Source organism: Panthera tigris, chromosome C1 (genome assembly GCF_018350195.1).
Source record: "Panthera tigris isolate Pti1 chromosome C1, P.tigris_Pti1_mat1.1, whole genome shotgun sequence".
Lineage (NCBI taxonomy): Eukaryota > Metazoa > Chordata > Mammalia > Carnivora > Felidae > Panthera > Panthera tigris.
In genome coordinates, this window is record NC_056667.1 from 32,459,994 (window position 1) to 32,475,253 (window position 15,260).

The window sequence follows — 15,260 nt, forward strand, 5'->3', positions numbered from 1 at the left end:
GCTATTTTATCAACATTATTTAAAAAGAAGTTCACAGAGAAACATTTAATAAGACACTCTTATAACGAATTGCTGTGGTTCCTGCCACATCTTTCCAGTTGCCTGGCAAAGATGATCTCCTCAGCTGCAATTGGTGTAGCTCTTAAACTCACTTAAAATTCTAAGAGCTTCCACCCAAATCACTCCAGAAACATCCTTGCAAGAATCTCTCCAGTAAGGTGCAGCAAGGCCTGACCTCCACAGTACATTTGTTCTGACTCTTTTATTTATTATAATTATAATCACAAGGCTGTTATTCCTTAATCTCCTGGAATCTCGAGGCTCTTGGGGGGCTCAGCCGGCTGAGCATCCAACTCCAGCTCAAGTCACCATCTCATGGCTCCTGAGTTTGAGCCCTGCATCAGGCTGGCTGCTGTCACTGCAGAGCCTGCTTCAGATCCTCTCTCTCTCTCCCTCCCTCTCTCCCTCTCTCTCTCTCTCTCTGTCTCTCTCTCTCCGCCCCTCCCCTGTTCATGCTCTCTCTCTCAAACATAAATAAATATTTTTAAAAAATAAAATAAAATCTCCTGGAATCTTCTCAAATTCTGAAATCCTTAAAATGAGGGCACAGAGCAAATGACTACCTCCTGTTTCTCTTGCCTAGATTTCAATGGTAATGCTCTCGTTTTTAGTCCTTTACCATATGTGTCAGCCGTGTGACGCCCCAATTCTCTTCACTGAGATTTGCTGACAGCCAGGGGAAGTTTCTAAGAGTGTGGTGAGTATATATTGAGGGCCAGGGAGTGGAGGCAGCTTGAAAGGCTGCACACAAGTATGATTTTTTAGCAACTCCAGCCATGCCTGGCATTTGTAGCTTCAATATTCACTTTCTCAGTTATTTGTGAACAACCTCTCACGGCAACCTTCCTCCCCCTGAAGCACAAGTGTTAACTCCGCATTGCAAAGCAACAGGGCAAGAGCTGGTCTCTTAGCTAGAGAGGGAGCTTTGACAAAGCTCTTTCCGCCAGGAAAACAGAAACTCTGGAAGTGAGAAAAACTTTATTTCCTCGACTGCGCATTGAAAAGGCAAATAATTGGTGGCTGGTGAGTAACCATGGAAAGCTTTCCTCTCTGGACAGAGAGGTAGAATCAGGTTTCTACCTGATTCAGAAGGAAGTCAAGAGCCTATGCAAATACTTCTGCATCTCCAAATTTGGAGATCTGCCAGAAGTTTGAAATCTCTCTGTAGAAAACGTCAAGGGTCTGCCATATTGAATCTTGATGGAGGTTTTCAGAATTCTTCTATTAAAATTAAATCAGTCCATTCTCACCAGGCTCCTCTGATCTTAAGATAGCTTCAGCCTCTAACACCAAGCCTGGAAGTCCAACGGATGAGTGGACAAACTAACTTCGGTGACAGAGGCTCACAGAGCATGTCGTGTATTTATAATACTGCTGTTATTCTTCTGCATCACTTTCTATGATTTATCAGTCATGCATACATTACTCATTTTTTTTAAAAGTTGGTTCTGAACCCCAATTCCAGGACTCATGTGCATTCAGAGGGTTTCCAAGATTCCTGAGACAACCTTCCCTATGAGGCACTCTCAGCTCATCTCTACTGCACATCTATCTAGATGTAAAGCCCCACTCTTTTCCTTTTCTCACGAGAGTGCCAGCCACAGCTGGTATTTTTGTAACACTTAGTTATGAGGAGAGGAATCCTATCACTCGTGCACGCATGGTTTTCACCAACAAGCCGGATCTATGGCCCAAGCACATATTCCCAAGTGTGACCCTTCCGAAAGGGCAGCACTCTGGAGAGTGCAGTTCAGTCACCTCCAACCCTTACCTCCTCTGCCTTCTAAGCCCCCTGGGATTTGGGAGAATACCCTTTTCCCCACCTTATTGCAGCAGTAACCCCTTGCCTGTAGACATAGAACTTCTGGACAGTTCTGTGCATTTCTGACCATATTCAATGAATTGTTAGCAACAGGTTTTTTCTTCAGCAAGTTCAAAAATGTCTTGAAATGATTTGCCCAAATGATGAATTAACGTGCATCTAGAAATTGAACTCTTCTGTGACTTTAAATTAGTGTCTTCATGTTTTGACGTATGCATCAAATTCAAAAATACTCTTGGGGGTGCCTGGGTGGCTCAGTCAGTTAAGCGTCCGACTTCAGCTCAGGTCATGATCTCACAGTTCGTGGGTGCAAGCCTTACATTGGGCTTCTGTGCTGACAGCTCAGAGACTGGAGCCTGCTTTGGATTTTGTGTCTCCCTCTCCCTCTGCCCCTCCCCCACGTGTGTGTGTGTGTGTGTGTGTGTGTGTGTGTGTGTGTGTGTGCGCGCGCGCGCGCTCTCCCTCGTTGACCTCTCCTGCTTCATCTTTTCTATCATGGAGTCTCCTCCAGTTCATTCCAGCACTAGAGCAGCCAACTGGAAGGCTCTTCATGCGTCTCTGGTCACGAGCAGGCAGGTTGGGGTTCCCGTGTTTCCCTTAGTATTTTCCGCAGCATCAAATGTTAGAATATAAGCATTATATAATACCAGCACAACCGTTCCCTGCTAAATTTTGGCCAAAGGTCACAAAGTTCTCAATTTCAACAGGAGTGCTTTATAGTTCTGATATTTTGATCAACAAGCTCCTGGCTATCTGTAAACCTCAGGTGTTCTGTTATCCTCCATAAATGCACTTTTTCCTTTAAGCATCATGATAAAAAAAAATCGTTTGGGGAATACTTCAAATTCAGATGCATTCTTCAACTGGGCACAGAGCATGTCACTAAAACTGTTCTTGATGCATAAAGGTCACTGTGAACATCAGTTACTGGGCTACAAAACAGAGTTCTGAAGAACCTATCAAAATACAGAATATTGCATTGAATTGCTTACATTAAGCACTTTTATTAGATAGCCTTAAAATTCTACGCTTTTAATTCCTATACCTTTTAAATCTTATTTCAATTTTTTTAAATTTTTTCTGTTTCTTGCATTACTAGTACTTCTAACCGGCACATGTCAAAAAGACCTTTAATTACCCATTTTCAGTACTGTATCAATCTCTTCCAATTTGTTAAGTGTTTTTGACAAATTAAAACCAAGCTCCTTCAGACTTTACCTGATTGAAGACTCCTGAAAGAAAGTATGAAATGTTCTGCAATCGTCAAAATACATGAACTGTACCTCATGGATTTATGACATCTCTCTTGGTTTACCACTAAGGTCCCAACTGGATAAGCGAAATTGTGAAAATGTGAGTTGCAGACGGTTGTGGTATCATCTTAATATTCACGAGCTACAGAGCACATCTCATTTTTAGCCCATCTCAGTTTCTTCTCGAGATATTTCCGTGGGCTTGGTAAGGCTGTGATGATTATACCCACTTTACAGATGGAGAACAACACTGGTCAACACTTGGCCAAGTCTGGCCTGAAACACCAGTGCTTCCTGTTCATGTGGCCAGTGTTCCCCCCTACCCTACCTTCCCTGTGCATCTGTAGGTCTGTAAACATGCTCTGATCCCACCAGAGACAGAATGAACAGTATGTCAGGGCCTCCCTGGTGGGCAATGTGGAGCCGGAAAAGAACCTGAAAGACATCGGTAACTCACAGAGCAGGAAGTGGGAGACAAGGTAAAACTATCAAGTCGTGGCACAGCTTTCGGTACATTACTTCCCGTCAAATTGGGGCCTGGAACCTGCCAGGACTTCAGACTAAACGCATCTTCTTCTTGCCTGTACCTTTCACACACTAGCCGCCTCAAAGGCTCACTTGGCAAGGACCCGGAGGCAGCACACCCTTCTCCACTCCGAGGAGAGTGGCTGCTGCTGAAACACAATGGGCGGAGACAATCCAGCAACAGTGCCAGCTGAACACATCTTGAGCGGCTGCCATGTGTACCCTTTAGTAGTTGGCTCTTAAAGCAGACCCACCAGGGTGCTGAGAGGAAAAAAAAACAATTTTAGCCTGAAGAGGCCAGACTTTCCCATCAAATTAACAAGTCTACCCAGCAGCCCCAGGCTGCTGTGCTACGGGGTGTGATAAAGGAGCCCCATGTTGACAATTCTGTCTTCTGGGTGCCTTAACCAAACAACGTGGGGGAAGAACAGGGAGTTGAGTATCATACACCCCTTCCCCTCCTGCCCGAAGGTATCCCAGTGGGAGAGCTGTCCTGTGCTCCTGATTCTCCCCCCAAAGAATCCCACAACGTTTTAATGAAAGAATGCACAGGGTCTCTAGCCTCTGCAAGCCATCAGTTTTAAAGAGCACATGCCAAGCGGCTCAGCTGGCCTCCGAGGTTTTCTCAAGCCCCACGGTGCAGCCCAACCCCAGAACAAAACTGAAACCCCAGCGGCCCAGAGACTCTTCCCTTTCTGGGAGGCATGAAGAACAGCTGGGACCCAAAGCAAGTGAGCCTGGGTGGTCACCCTGGATTCAGGATCCTGTTCACCCCTCAGTTAGGAACCTAGGGGCCCTGCGGGGGTGATGCCAAGCTTCTACGTGGTTCAAGAGGGATGGAAGGACCACAGGAAAATTCAGACAAGCAATGACTAGCTGCAAGGGATATGGGAGGGTCTTCAAGTCCACACCCACCCAAAGCCAATTCCACCCTGTCCCCAGCAAACACGTGGTCTCCGCCCCTGTGTTTTTCACAGAAGGTGCTCCGATTGTTCCACGTTTTCCCACACTCTCCCTGCCCCCAGCATACACACAGTTACATAAAAACATCTTAAACGTGGGACCCAGCTCCTTCAGTCCGGGGGAGGCCCAGGAAATAATGGGGAGCTGCTCGGGCGCAGGGTCTGATCATTAGTTGGGGTTACATAATCACACAGACGAGGGCTGGAGAACGTTCGTGGAGATCAGTTCAGCGCACACCCCATTCTCAGCGCACCGCCCCCCCATCTCCCCACCCCCGAAGCCCAGAAAACAAGCCAGGTTTAACACAACCGAAGCGCACCGATGTGGCAGGGGAAGGGGGGGCGGGGCACCTGGCTCCTGCGGTGACAATGCCAAGGGCTGCCAGAAACAGACCCTCCTGCCTGCAATCATTGCCCCCAAAGTTCAAGGGCGGGCCGAACCACAGAAGTTGTCCTGACCTGCAACGGTAAACCGAAGCAGCCACGTTCAAGGAAATCAACACCCAGCCTCCCAGCTCCTCCACATCGCTTGGGTCCCAGGCTACGCAGGTTCAGGCTGTCCGCCGCGCTCGGCAGTCCTCCGGCAGCCCGCGCAGTCTCAGCCGGGGTCCCTCAGTGTCACCAGGGTGTCCAGCGTTAAAAGACGGTAACATGTGGGGCACAACTTGGAGAGGGGCAAGAATCCCCAACAGAGCAGGACTTTGGTTACTGTTTGGTTTTGTTTGGAGGGGAGGCAGCTTGCTCTGCTCCAGTAACGGGAGGGGGGGGCGCTGTAAGGGGAGAGGGGGAAGCTCCCCCTCTGCCTTGGCCCCCAGCATCACCCCAACCTCCTTTTGGGCAGCGGAGACCGCTCCGGTGACCCCGAACCATCCCGGGGCGGCAGCCCGGGTGGCAGCAGGAAGCGCAGGTGCCGTGGCGGGCGGCGAGGCGATCGCCGGGGCGGGGAGTGGGGGGGGGGGGGGGTTGCTCCCTGGGGAGCCGGTGACTCGGGTGCAGGGCGGCGGCGGGCGAGCGCGGAGCGCGCGGCGCGCACAGGGTTACAGCCGCGGCCGCCGGGATTGACGCGCGGGGGTCACTTGAGGCTCGCGCCGCTCCCCCGGCACCAGGCCGAGCAGCCGCTCAGCCCGCCCGGGGCACCGCACGCCGCGCGGCCGCCCACCCGGACACCTTGCCCAAGAAAGGCAACGTCAAGATGGAATCGCAGCCCGCTATTTCATTTCTCCCGAGGCGGCCGCAGGCAAAAGCACAATAAATAAAATCATGCGCAAGGAATCCATCCGCCGAATAAAAATCCAGAGTCCCCTACCTTCGGCCTTGGGATGGCAAACTGGTCCTGTGTTCTCTGACCCACGGATCCAGCCCCTTCTTCATGAATTATTCCGGTCAGTCAGGATTTTGTGCATTTTTTTCATGAACACCTGTTTCAAGTAAGGGGTAAAGACCTTATTGAAAGAATTGTCCTTAAAAAATAACCTGTGCATACATATGTCCGTCCAGGCATGCGTGCGTGTTTGTATACACACATATGCACACGGAATGTACATGTACATCGAAGCACCAAACTAGGCAGCTGGATAATGGGAGAGTCGGCTGGTTGTGAGCATGCTCGCGCCGGGAACAGATCCACCCTCTGTTATTCCTCTGAATAAATATAAATCACGATCAGAAACCCAAACAGCGGCATCCCTCTTGAATTCCTGCTGCTGAAAAACACGGAATGAATTCAGCCCGCAGACACAGAATCTAATCAGCAGCTGTTTTCTGAATCCAGAGCCAACCCATGCCTCGCTTGTCTTTTCCACTATGAGTCCAGATCTTTTTTGAGCGAGGTTTTAACCTTTTAAAGGTACAGTACACCAATTACCACTTCCGAACAGCTCTTACTCCGAGAGCAGGAAGCCGGTCCCAGGCCTAAAGCCACAGGGCAGGCTTGCACAAAGTGATCATAATTTCGTTTATCTGTGGCTTTTTAACAAGATGGGGCGGGGGGGGGGGGGGAAGGGGCTGCAAATGCAAGGTATAAAACTAGAGACACGTATTTATTGCAGTGATGGGCTTCCTCAGTGACTAATCAGCATGTTATGTAAACACTATGATCCTTCACTTCTGAACATACACATTCACCGGGTCAGACAATGCAAGGGACTCGGGTCAGCACGGGCGACACCCCTCACAAGCCCCTAACTGCTGTCAAAAGACCGGGAAGCCTGCCAAAGGGGCTGAAGGAAGTAGGGACTTCGGCCACTTCGGAGTTAACCACAGGGCCCTCCTTGCCCTATCCCTTGCCCTCCAGCCTCAGGTCCCAGGTCCTCAAAGTAAAGAAGTGTTCTAGCACTACTTCTAAAGGATCATGTAATCTAGGACCAGGTCTTATTCCAAGACATTTTCTTTTTCAACCAGAATCCAGAATCCAAACTGCCACCTGGGCCTTTAGAGTCTCTAAGATTCAGACTTAGGCCTTTCTTCAAGATTTTGTTAACAACACTTCCCCCCCCCCCCCCCACCCAGGGCTAGGTTGAGCCCAGAGGTAGAAAAATGCAGTGGGGGAGGGGGAGATAAACTCCATCCCAAATTTTTTTTAAAAAATTATTCATGAAGTACTTGAGCCACTTGGATAGTATTTATTCCAGTTTTGGTTTGGCTTTTAAAGAGGTAGCACCAAGAAGAACCCAAAACTCCTAACCTCACTCGTGTCTGAAAGGAAGGAAAATGCCCTTTGCAGTTTCTTTTTTATCCAGGGAGTCCTAGACCTTCCTAATGGCACTGGCTGCTTCTCCTCAGATTCCCACTCAGCTGTGGCAGCAGCAGCTTACCTGAAAAGCATCCCTGAAGTGCCTACAGACACTCCCTGGGCATGTCCCTCCAGCCCTACATCGGAGCCCACTCCTTCCCTTGGCAAACTACCAAAACCAATGCACTGTCCCCCTCCCACCTTGTGGCAGGCACAGCCTGTGCTGATCCCTCCCAGCCACACACACACACACACACACACACACACACACACACACACACATACACTCTTCTCTCCCTGCTTCCAGGGCTCTTTGGCAGAAAATTATCATATTTCATGTGTCATCGCCCCAGCTAGCTGGGCATGTCACTGATTGGCTGGGCACTGGCAACCGGAAATGTCACCAGCCACACAGGTTGGAACTGGCTCTCCCGTAGCCACCAGCGACCTCAGCCCAAAAGGCAGTGTGACAAGGCTCAGACCTACCACAGGGAGCCCTGCACTCCTTTCCCTAGTCTGCCCCCTTACCCTCTCCCAGCTTCTCTTGTACCCAGCCCTGGGGGAAGGGACTGCCAGGAGATGTGGACGAGTGCAACCTCCAGTTGCAGGGAGAGAGGGAGCCGCTGAAAACCCCATTCCTCCCAGCATGTTGGGGAAGAAATTAAAGATGTCTCCATTCGGTTCTAAAGATTTGGAGCTAGTGTTCCTGACAAAAACAGTCTCTCACATTTAAAAATATATATCTTTCAGCAAGGCTAGGTGAAAACAAGATTTTTTTTTTTTTTTTATACTTTTGGGAGTTTATCTGCTGCTTTATTCCCCATCCAACATCACGTGCACCAAGGTGTCATAATTATAATACCCCAAGGCTGCCAGGGAACCTGGAAGGAGGCTCAGCCCATTCTCTTCCCTTAAACAGAACAGCCCTTACCCTCCAGAAAACTCACCGGAGAAGGAAGCTTTTTCCCTGGGCTTTGCAATGCCTCATGATGTCACACAAGTGTTTGAGAGTTAAATGGTCTTTGTAGTGACCAACCTGGGTCACTATGGCTGTAATTTAAGCTTAGTCTCTCTTGCCCTATCTTCAGCAGGCTTAATGTGACTCGCCATTTGCCTACCTTACTCTGTTCTCCTGACTAAATTAAACCCTATCTCTCTGGACCTTTTTGTGAAAGTTGATTCTCAAACCTTTCATTATGCTGCTTTATTCTTTAGATTTTAGAGAAAAGCCTCCCAGAGCTAGAAGAGGCTGCAAGGTCATTTGGTCCAGAACCCAGATGATGCTTCATTACCCTGTATTTCCACTCTGGGGCTTTTGATCTCTGGGATGGTAAATTGGGCATATACATTTACTCCCACTCCTCAAAAAAAAACATATATAGATATAGATACAGCTATATAGAGATAGAGATAATGACCAAAACATGAGTGGCAGTGTTGGGGATCAGAGAAAGATGCTGTCAATAAAGACAACATTTTGTAGAAAATAAGGAAGATGTAAAGTAGGTGGATTGTGGGTGAGGAAAAGCTGATTAGTGCTGATAAGCTCACAGTTCTGCACAGACTTCTTAAGAAGAAAGTGCATAGGTTTCCAGAGAAGGGTCTTGGAAAATCCCAAGCTCAGCAGATCAGAGTGTGAACGAGAGAGTCCTGGGCATCAGTTCAGAAGCAAATTAAAGAACATCAGGAACTAAGATGGTTCTCTCCACACAGAACGGCAGCTACTCCAAAACATCTTGGGAAAGTGGAAGTTTGTCCCTAATATGGGTAGAAGTAGAGGCTGAATTGGTGCAGGACCCCAGCTTGTTATGGGATGAGGAGAAGAAGGAGGAGGAGGAGAAGAAGGAGGAGGAGGAGAAGGTTATTTGAAATAAACATATTAGACACAATATATAAGAGAGATCCAGAATATTCAAAATTAGTCTAATAAATAGGAGTTCCAGAAAGAGGCAACATCGTTAATGAAGGGGAAAGCAATAATTAAGGAAGAAATTGAAGATCATTTCCTTGAGCTGAAGAAAGACTTTAGGCCTTAGATCATATAAGTCTAAGTGCCAGGCAGCAGAATACTGCTGAGGATGTGGGCTGATCCTCCAAAAACAGGGAGAAGCAACTACAAACTTCCCGATAGGAGAGAAAACTCAGGCTGCTTAAAAGAAAAGAAAATCATTGGAGCGCCCGGGTGGCTCAGTTAGTAAAGCCTCTGACTTCTGCTCAGGTCATGATCTCGTGGTTCGTGGGTTCAAGCCCCGGGTTCGTGGGTTCGAGCCCCACATCGGGCTCTGTGCTGATGCTCAGAGCCTGGAGCCTGCTTCAGGTTCTGTGTCTCCCTCTCTGCCCCTCCCCTGCTCATGCTCTCTCTCTCTCTCTCTCTCAAAAATAAAATAAAAACATTAAAAATTTAAAAACATAAAAGAAAATCAGATTGACATATTTCTCATCTTCAATGCACTGATAAAAGACAGTGGCACGATTTTTATAGAATTCTAAGAGAATGTTATTGTAACTCAAGAATTCTACCAGCTGCCAAACTATAATTTCTCTTATATGTGATGACAAAAGAAAGGCATGTTCCAAGACACAGAAATTATATCACCCCAATACCCTTTATTAAATTTTTAAAAAATTACTTGAAGATCTATTCTGGCCAAGAAAAAAAAAAAGCCAGAATAATGAACTCAAGAAAGGAGAAGATATGTTATATAGGCAAGTATAATGAGAACTAAAGCAGTAAAAGGTATGGTAAAGTATAAAAATAATTGATCGTGTGGTCGTAAAGTTTAATTGTTATAAGTTTTGAAATATTAGGCAGACAGAGAGGGAGAGAAAGAGATATGGAATTAAGCTTCCATGATTTCAACAACAACAACAACAAAAATGGAAAATCTCAATGGAGATAAGTAAAGTCACCAGAATAAAAAATAGGATGAGAGGATCATTATGGAAGACAGACAATTACAATTCCATCTATCTTCTCTCTTCCCACAACCACATTAAAATGATAATAAGGAAGTTTTTAGGTTGAGATACACAATGACAAACAAAAACAGCAGAAGAGCCATTAGCAAGAATATTGAAAAAAAAAAAGAATGGGGGGACTGAATTGATCAACTATAAATATGTACCCTAATACTATAGTAAATAAAACAGTCTGCAGCACAGTTGCAGAAACAAAATGGGTTGATGGAAATGAATGAAGTCAAGTAACAGATTCAAGTGTGGTGTTTGCTGAAAACTGAATTTTAAATCCATAGGGCAAGGAATGTATTATTCAGTAAATTGTGTCAGACTTTGACTATTTTTTAAAAAATTATCACTTCTACATCATACCTTATACAAAATATATTCTGTCCACACAAAAACACTACAAGAAAACTAGATGCTCTGATTGATCAATAAATCAGAGAATGTTATAAAGGTTTTTTTTTTCCCTAATAGTGGAAAGAAAATAATGTGGTCATCCACCGTATGCTTAAATACCATTGTGATAGGCTCAATAACAGCCCCAAATATACCCACCTTCTAATCTCTAGAACTATGAATAGTACCTTACATGGCAAAAAGTGTGATTTATTTAAGGGTCATGAGATGGGGAGATTATAGTGAATTATCTGTGAGGGCCCTACATGTGATCAACATATCCTTATAAGGGAGAGGCAGAGTGCAGAGAGGCGAAGGCGATGTGACCACAAAGGCTGAGACTGTAGTGATGTGGCCACAAGCCAAGGAAACAGAGAAGCCACCATAAGCTTGGAAGAGGCAAGGAACAGATTCTGCCCCTAGAGGCTATGGAAGGAGCACAGCCCTGATGACCCCTTGATCTCAGCCCAGTGAAACTGCTTTCAGATTTCTGGCCTCCAGAACCCAAAACAAATAAATACATTGTTTTAAGCCACCAAGTTTTTGGTCATCTGTTACACAGGAAACCAATACAAGCACCATTACGAGAGATGGGGTACTTCCTATGGCTTATAATAATGATTATCACCTGCAACAACACTTCTTCTGCCTCTAAGTGCCTGCTAAATTATATACATCTCTAATTTCATTTAATTTGCATGCAAGTAGGCAGTAGAGGGTTGTAGTTACTATGACTCTACCGCTTAGTAGCCTGTATGCCTAGGCAAGTTATAAACTAACCTTCTAATGTTGCTTTGTCTTATCTGGAAAGTAGAGGTAAAAATGGGACCTACCTGATGGGATTGTTGAGAATAAAGTAAGACCATCTATGTAAAGTGCTTAGAACAGTGCCTGGCAATAAGGGCTCCATAAACGAGAAAGACCTTCCCTATGCTGGGCCCCAGTCTGTCTCCAGAGCATCCTCTCACTGATTCCAGTTCCTCCCTTTGGAAACATACTAACTACGTAACTGTCATTCAGAATCTGAAAACAATGCCATCAAAAGTCTTAGCTTCGGGGTGCCTGGGTGGCTCAGTCGGTTAAGCGTCCGACTTCGGCTCAGGTCACGATCTCGCGGTCCTTGAGTTCGAGCCCCACGTCGGGCTCTGTGCTGACTGCTCAGAGCCTGGAGCCTGTTTCAGATTCTGTGTCTCCCTCTCTCTCTGACCCTCCCCCGTTCGTGCTCTGTCTCTCTCTGCCTCAAAAATAAATAAACGTTAAAAAAAAAATTTTTTTTTTAAAGTCTTAGCTTCTCCAAACTAAAAGCAATCAATGCCTTCAATAATTGCTCTTGCAAATTCATCCAGAGTCCCCTCCTCATCATCTTGATCATCAACCCTGAACATATTTTTGCACATCTCAGGGCTTGATTCCACGCTCATCGCCATCGATGTCCTGTAACAGGAGTTGGCGAATTATAGCCCTTGGTAAGGCTATTTTTTTCTAGTCCATGAGCTAAAAATGATTTTTACATGTTTAATGGATTATATTAAAAAACAACAATAGGAAAAAATTTGCAACACCAACCATACATGGTCTGCAAAAACCAAAATATTTACTATTTGGCTCTTTTCAGAAAATATTTCCCAACTCCAGTTTCTAGAAGATACTATTCTTCTATCAACATGATGTAGTATTGCCCAAGACTTTTTTTTTTTTTTGCAAACAAATTGCACTATTGTATCATACTGACTTAATTGTAAGTCTTCTAATTGTTCAATCAGTATTCATTCTCCTCTCCATACCTAGCAGTAAAATTTTTAGCTAGGAACATGACTACCAGTTAAAGACTACATTTCCCAGCCTGGGGTGTCTGGGTGGCTCAGTCAATTAAGCCTCCGACTTCAGCTCAGGTCATGATCTTGTGGTCCATGAGTTCAAGACCCGTGTGGGGCTGTGTGCTGACAGCTCGGAGCCTGGAGCCTGCTTCGGATTCTGCGTCTCCTCTCTCTCTGCCCCTCCCCCACTCACGTTCTCTCTCTGTCTCCGAAAAATGAATACACCTTAAAAAAAAATTTTTTTTTTAATTTTTAAAAAAAGACTACATTTCCCAGCCTACCTTGTAGGAAGGTGTGGCTAGAAGACTGGTTTCTAGCCAGTGGGATAAAAGCAGATGTGAATTGTAGAATCTACTAGTCCTGCTCTTAAAGGAAAAGATCATGCCCTCCCTTCCCTCTTTTCCTTTCCCGGTGACTGGAATGTGAACCTGATAGCCTTGTGTATGAAGTCTGGCCGAGCACCAAGATAGAAGGATCCTGGGTTTCTACTGCTGTTGTTTCACCCTGTACTGCTTATTCTCAGTTGGTGAGAGAGAAATAAAGTTTTCATTTATTTACACCATTGTTCTTTTAGGTCGATGACAGCAACTGAATCTGTGTCATAACCAATACAACTATCAATTTCACCTCCCAAGTATCTTTTACATTTGTGGCCGCTGAGCCACACATCTCTCCCATTCTGCTTTCATGCAGTTAATTTTCTGGACCCCATCACAAGACCTTACATTTAGCCCCATTATATTTCAGAGTGTGAGAATCAGTGCATCCTTTTATCCTGATGCCTGGGACCCAGTTCTGTCATCCAAAGTAGCTTCCATCCTTTCTCATTTCACGCCACTCTGAAAGGCACTTTAGCTGTCGCACCCGAAAATCAGTGCTCTTCAGTACTGGACTGAGATTAACGATAATATAATGGAAAGGACAGTGACCTCAGTTTATGGGGGAAGAAATAACATATTAAGCTAAGGTCAAATGAAGGAGAAGGAGGTGACTGAGGGTGGAGACGAGAGTTATGAAGAGCTTACTATGTTCCAGGCACTCTGCTGAGAATTTCTCTGTTGTTATGTCAGTTATTAAATACTTCACTCATTCACTTACTCGGTCATGGTTTTTTCTTTTTTTTTTATTTTTTTAATGTTTATTTTTGAGAGAGAGAGAAGACAGAGTGTAAGCAGGGAAGGGGCAGAGAGAGAGAGAGGGAGACACAGAATCTGAAGCAGGCTCCAGGCTCTGAGCTGTTAGCACAGAGCCCGATGTGGGGCTCAAACTCAGTAACTGTGAGATCCTGACCTGAGCCAAAGTCAGACACTTAACCAACTGAGCCACCCAGGTGACCCACTCATTCATTTTTTAAAGTGATAATATTAGTTTTTTGAAGCAGTCACCAGGAACACCTCCTGCTGGGGCAGAAAACTATAGCCCATGCAAATCCCTCTTTGCCTAAGTCCATGTACAAACCCACCCTCTCTTTGGATATCTGAAAAGTATGCTGTCAGCATCCTTGCCAGGCTCACAGTCAAAGATAAAAATACTCTAGGCACCTAACTCAAGAATTGTCCAATGTAGGACACTGGACAGTATTTTCAGAAACCTCTACAGTGGGTCATCTTGAGACAGATCAGAAGTAAGTTCATGTTGGCCCTCTGCAGAGCTGCATGGCAGAAGGACCTGGTAGGCAGGTTCTGAGTAGTGTCAGACCATCTGGGTTCAAAGTCTGTGGACCTTGAGTTAATTGCTTACTCCTTTCCTGCCTTGGTTTCCTTTTTGATAAACTAGGGCTATATTATGCTTACCACAACCCTCTAAGCCAGACTTTCCCCTACTTTGCAGATGATGAATATGAGGCTTATGTTCTTTGTCTGAGGTCAGATGCAGCAATCATCAGATGAGGATTAAACCCTAGGTTCATTCGATTCCCACGTCATGGCATGCTCTTTCCTCTTCCAAAGATAAAGAGGGAAGATATCATGATAAAGGCAGAAAATATGTTACCAAATCATTCCAAAAAGGATAGCCTGCCCACCAGAGGTAAGGTCAGATGATTCTTAATGTGACACTCAAGATGACAGCCAAATGAAGTTAATTGTGGTTTTCTTCTAAATTCCTTGGAGCAGCTTTCACTGGTTAAAGTAGAACAGGCTGGATGGCTCAAGGCCTTCTTTTTACATCATTCAGTTTGTTTGGGGGCCGCGGCGGGGTGGTTTCCAATGCAGAAAAAAGTAAACAGCGAAGGCCATGATGGATCCCCCTTCTTGCATCTGCTTACCTAAAAGTAAATAATTTGGGATCTAAAGTCATGCAGGCACGTACACACGTACGTGTGCACACAAGCACACATGCACACGACAAAACCTTATAGCACTGGTTCTTAACCACTCTACCTGCTGCAACCTCAGGTGTGAGGACGCCCATCAGGGACCCCCAAATCCATGGGAGACACGGAATGTCACCAGGAGGCACACAGACTCTCCAGCAGGAGTGTTTTTACAAACACAGAGATTGGAAAAATCTCTGACCCTGTTTAGAATCAGTGCCCTAAATGGAACAGTCATAAATTTATGAATAAAAGAAAGAAGTAATATGAAGATAAATTAAGAAAATATGTGAGTGAAAGTCCCTGGAAACCTGAGGATCCTGTTTGAGATTGCATATCAAAATTCCTGGGGAGTTTTGGAAAAATTTAGGTACTCCCAAGCTTCAGTAGGAGGGCCACAATTCCAAAGAGGGACC

The 15,260-nt window shown here is 45.6% G+C and overlaps 1 protein-coding gene across 1 annotated transcript in view; it reads right to left on the bottom strand.

Moving 5' to 3' along the window:
* Positions 1–14,607, bottom strand: part of HIVEP3 (HIVEP zinc finger 3) — a 379,962-nt gene extending 365,355 nt beyond the window's left edge. The window contains exons 1-2 of the mRNA XM_042996816.1: positions 14,554–14,607; positions 5,929–6,040 (exon numbers count right to left, since the gene is read on the bottom strand). The gene's annotated coding sequence lies outside the window, so the exon portion shown is untranslated. The remainder of the gene's footprint in view (positions 1–5,928; positions 6,041–14,553) is intronic.
* Positions 14,608–15,260: the final 653 nt, after the last annotated feature.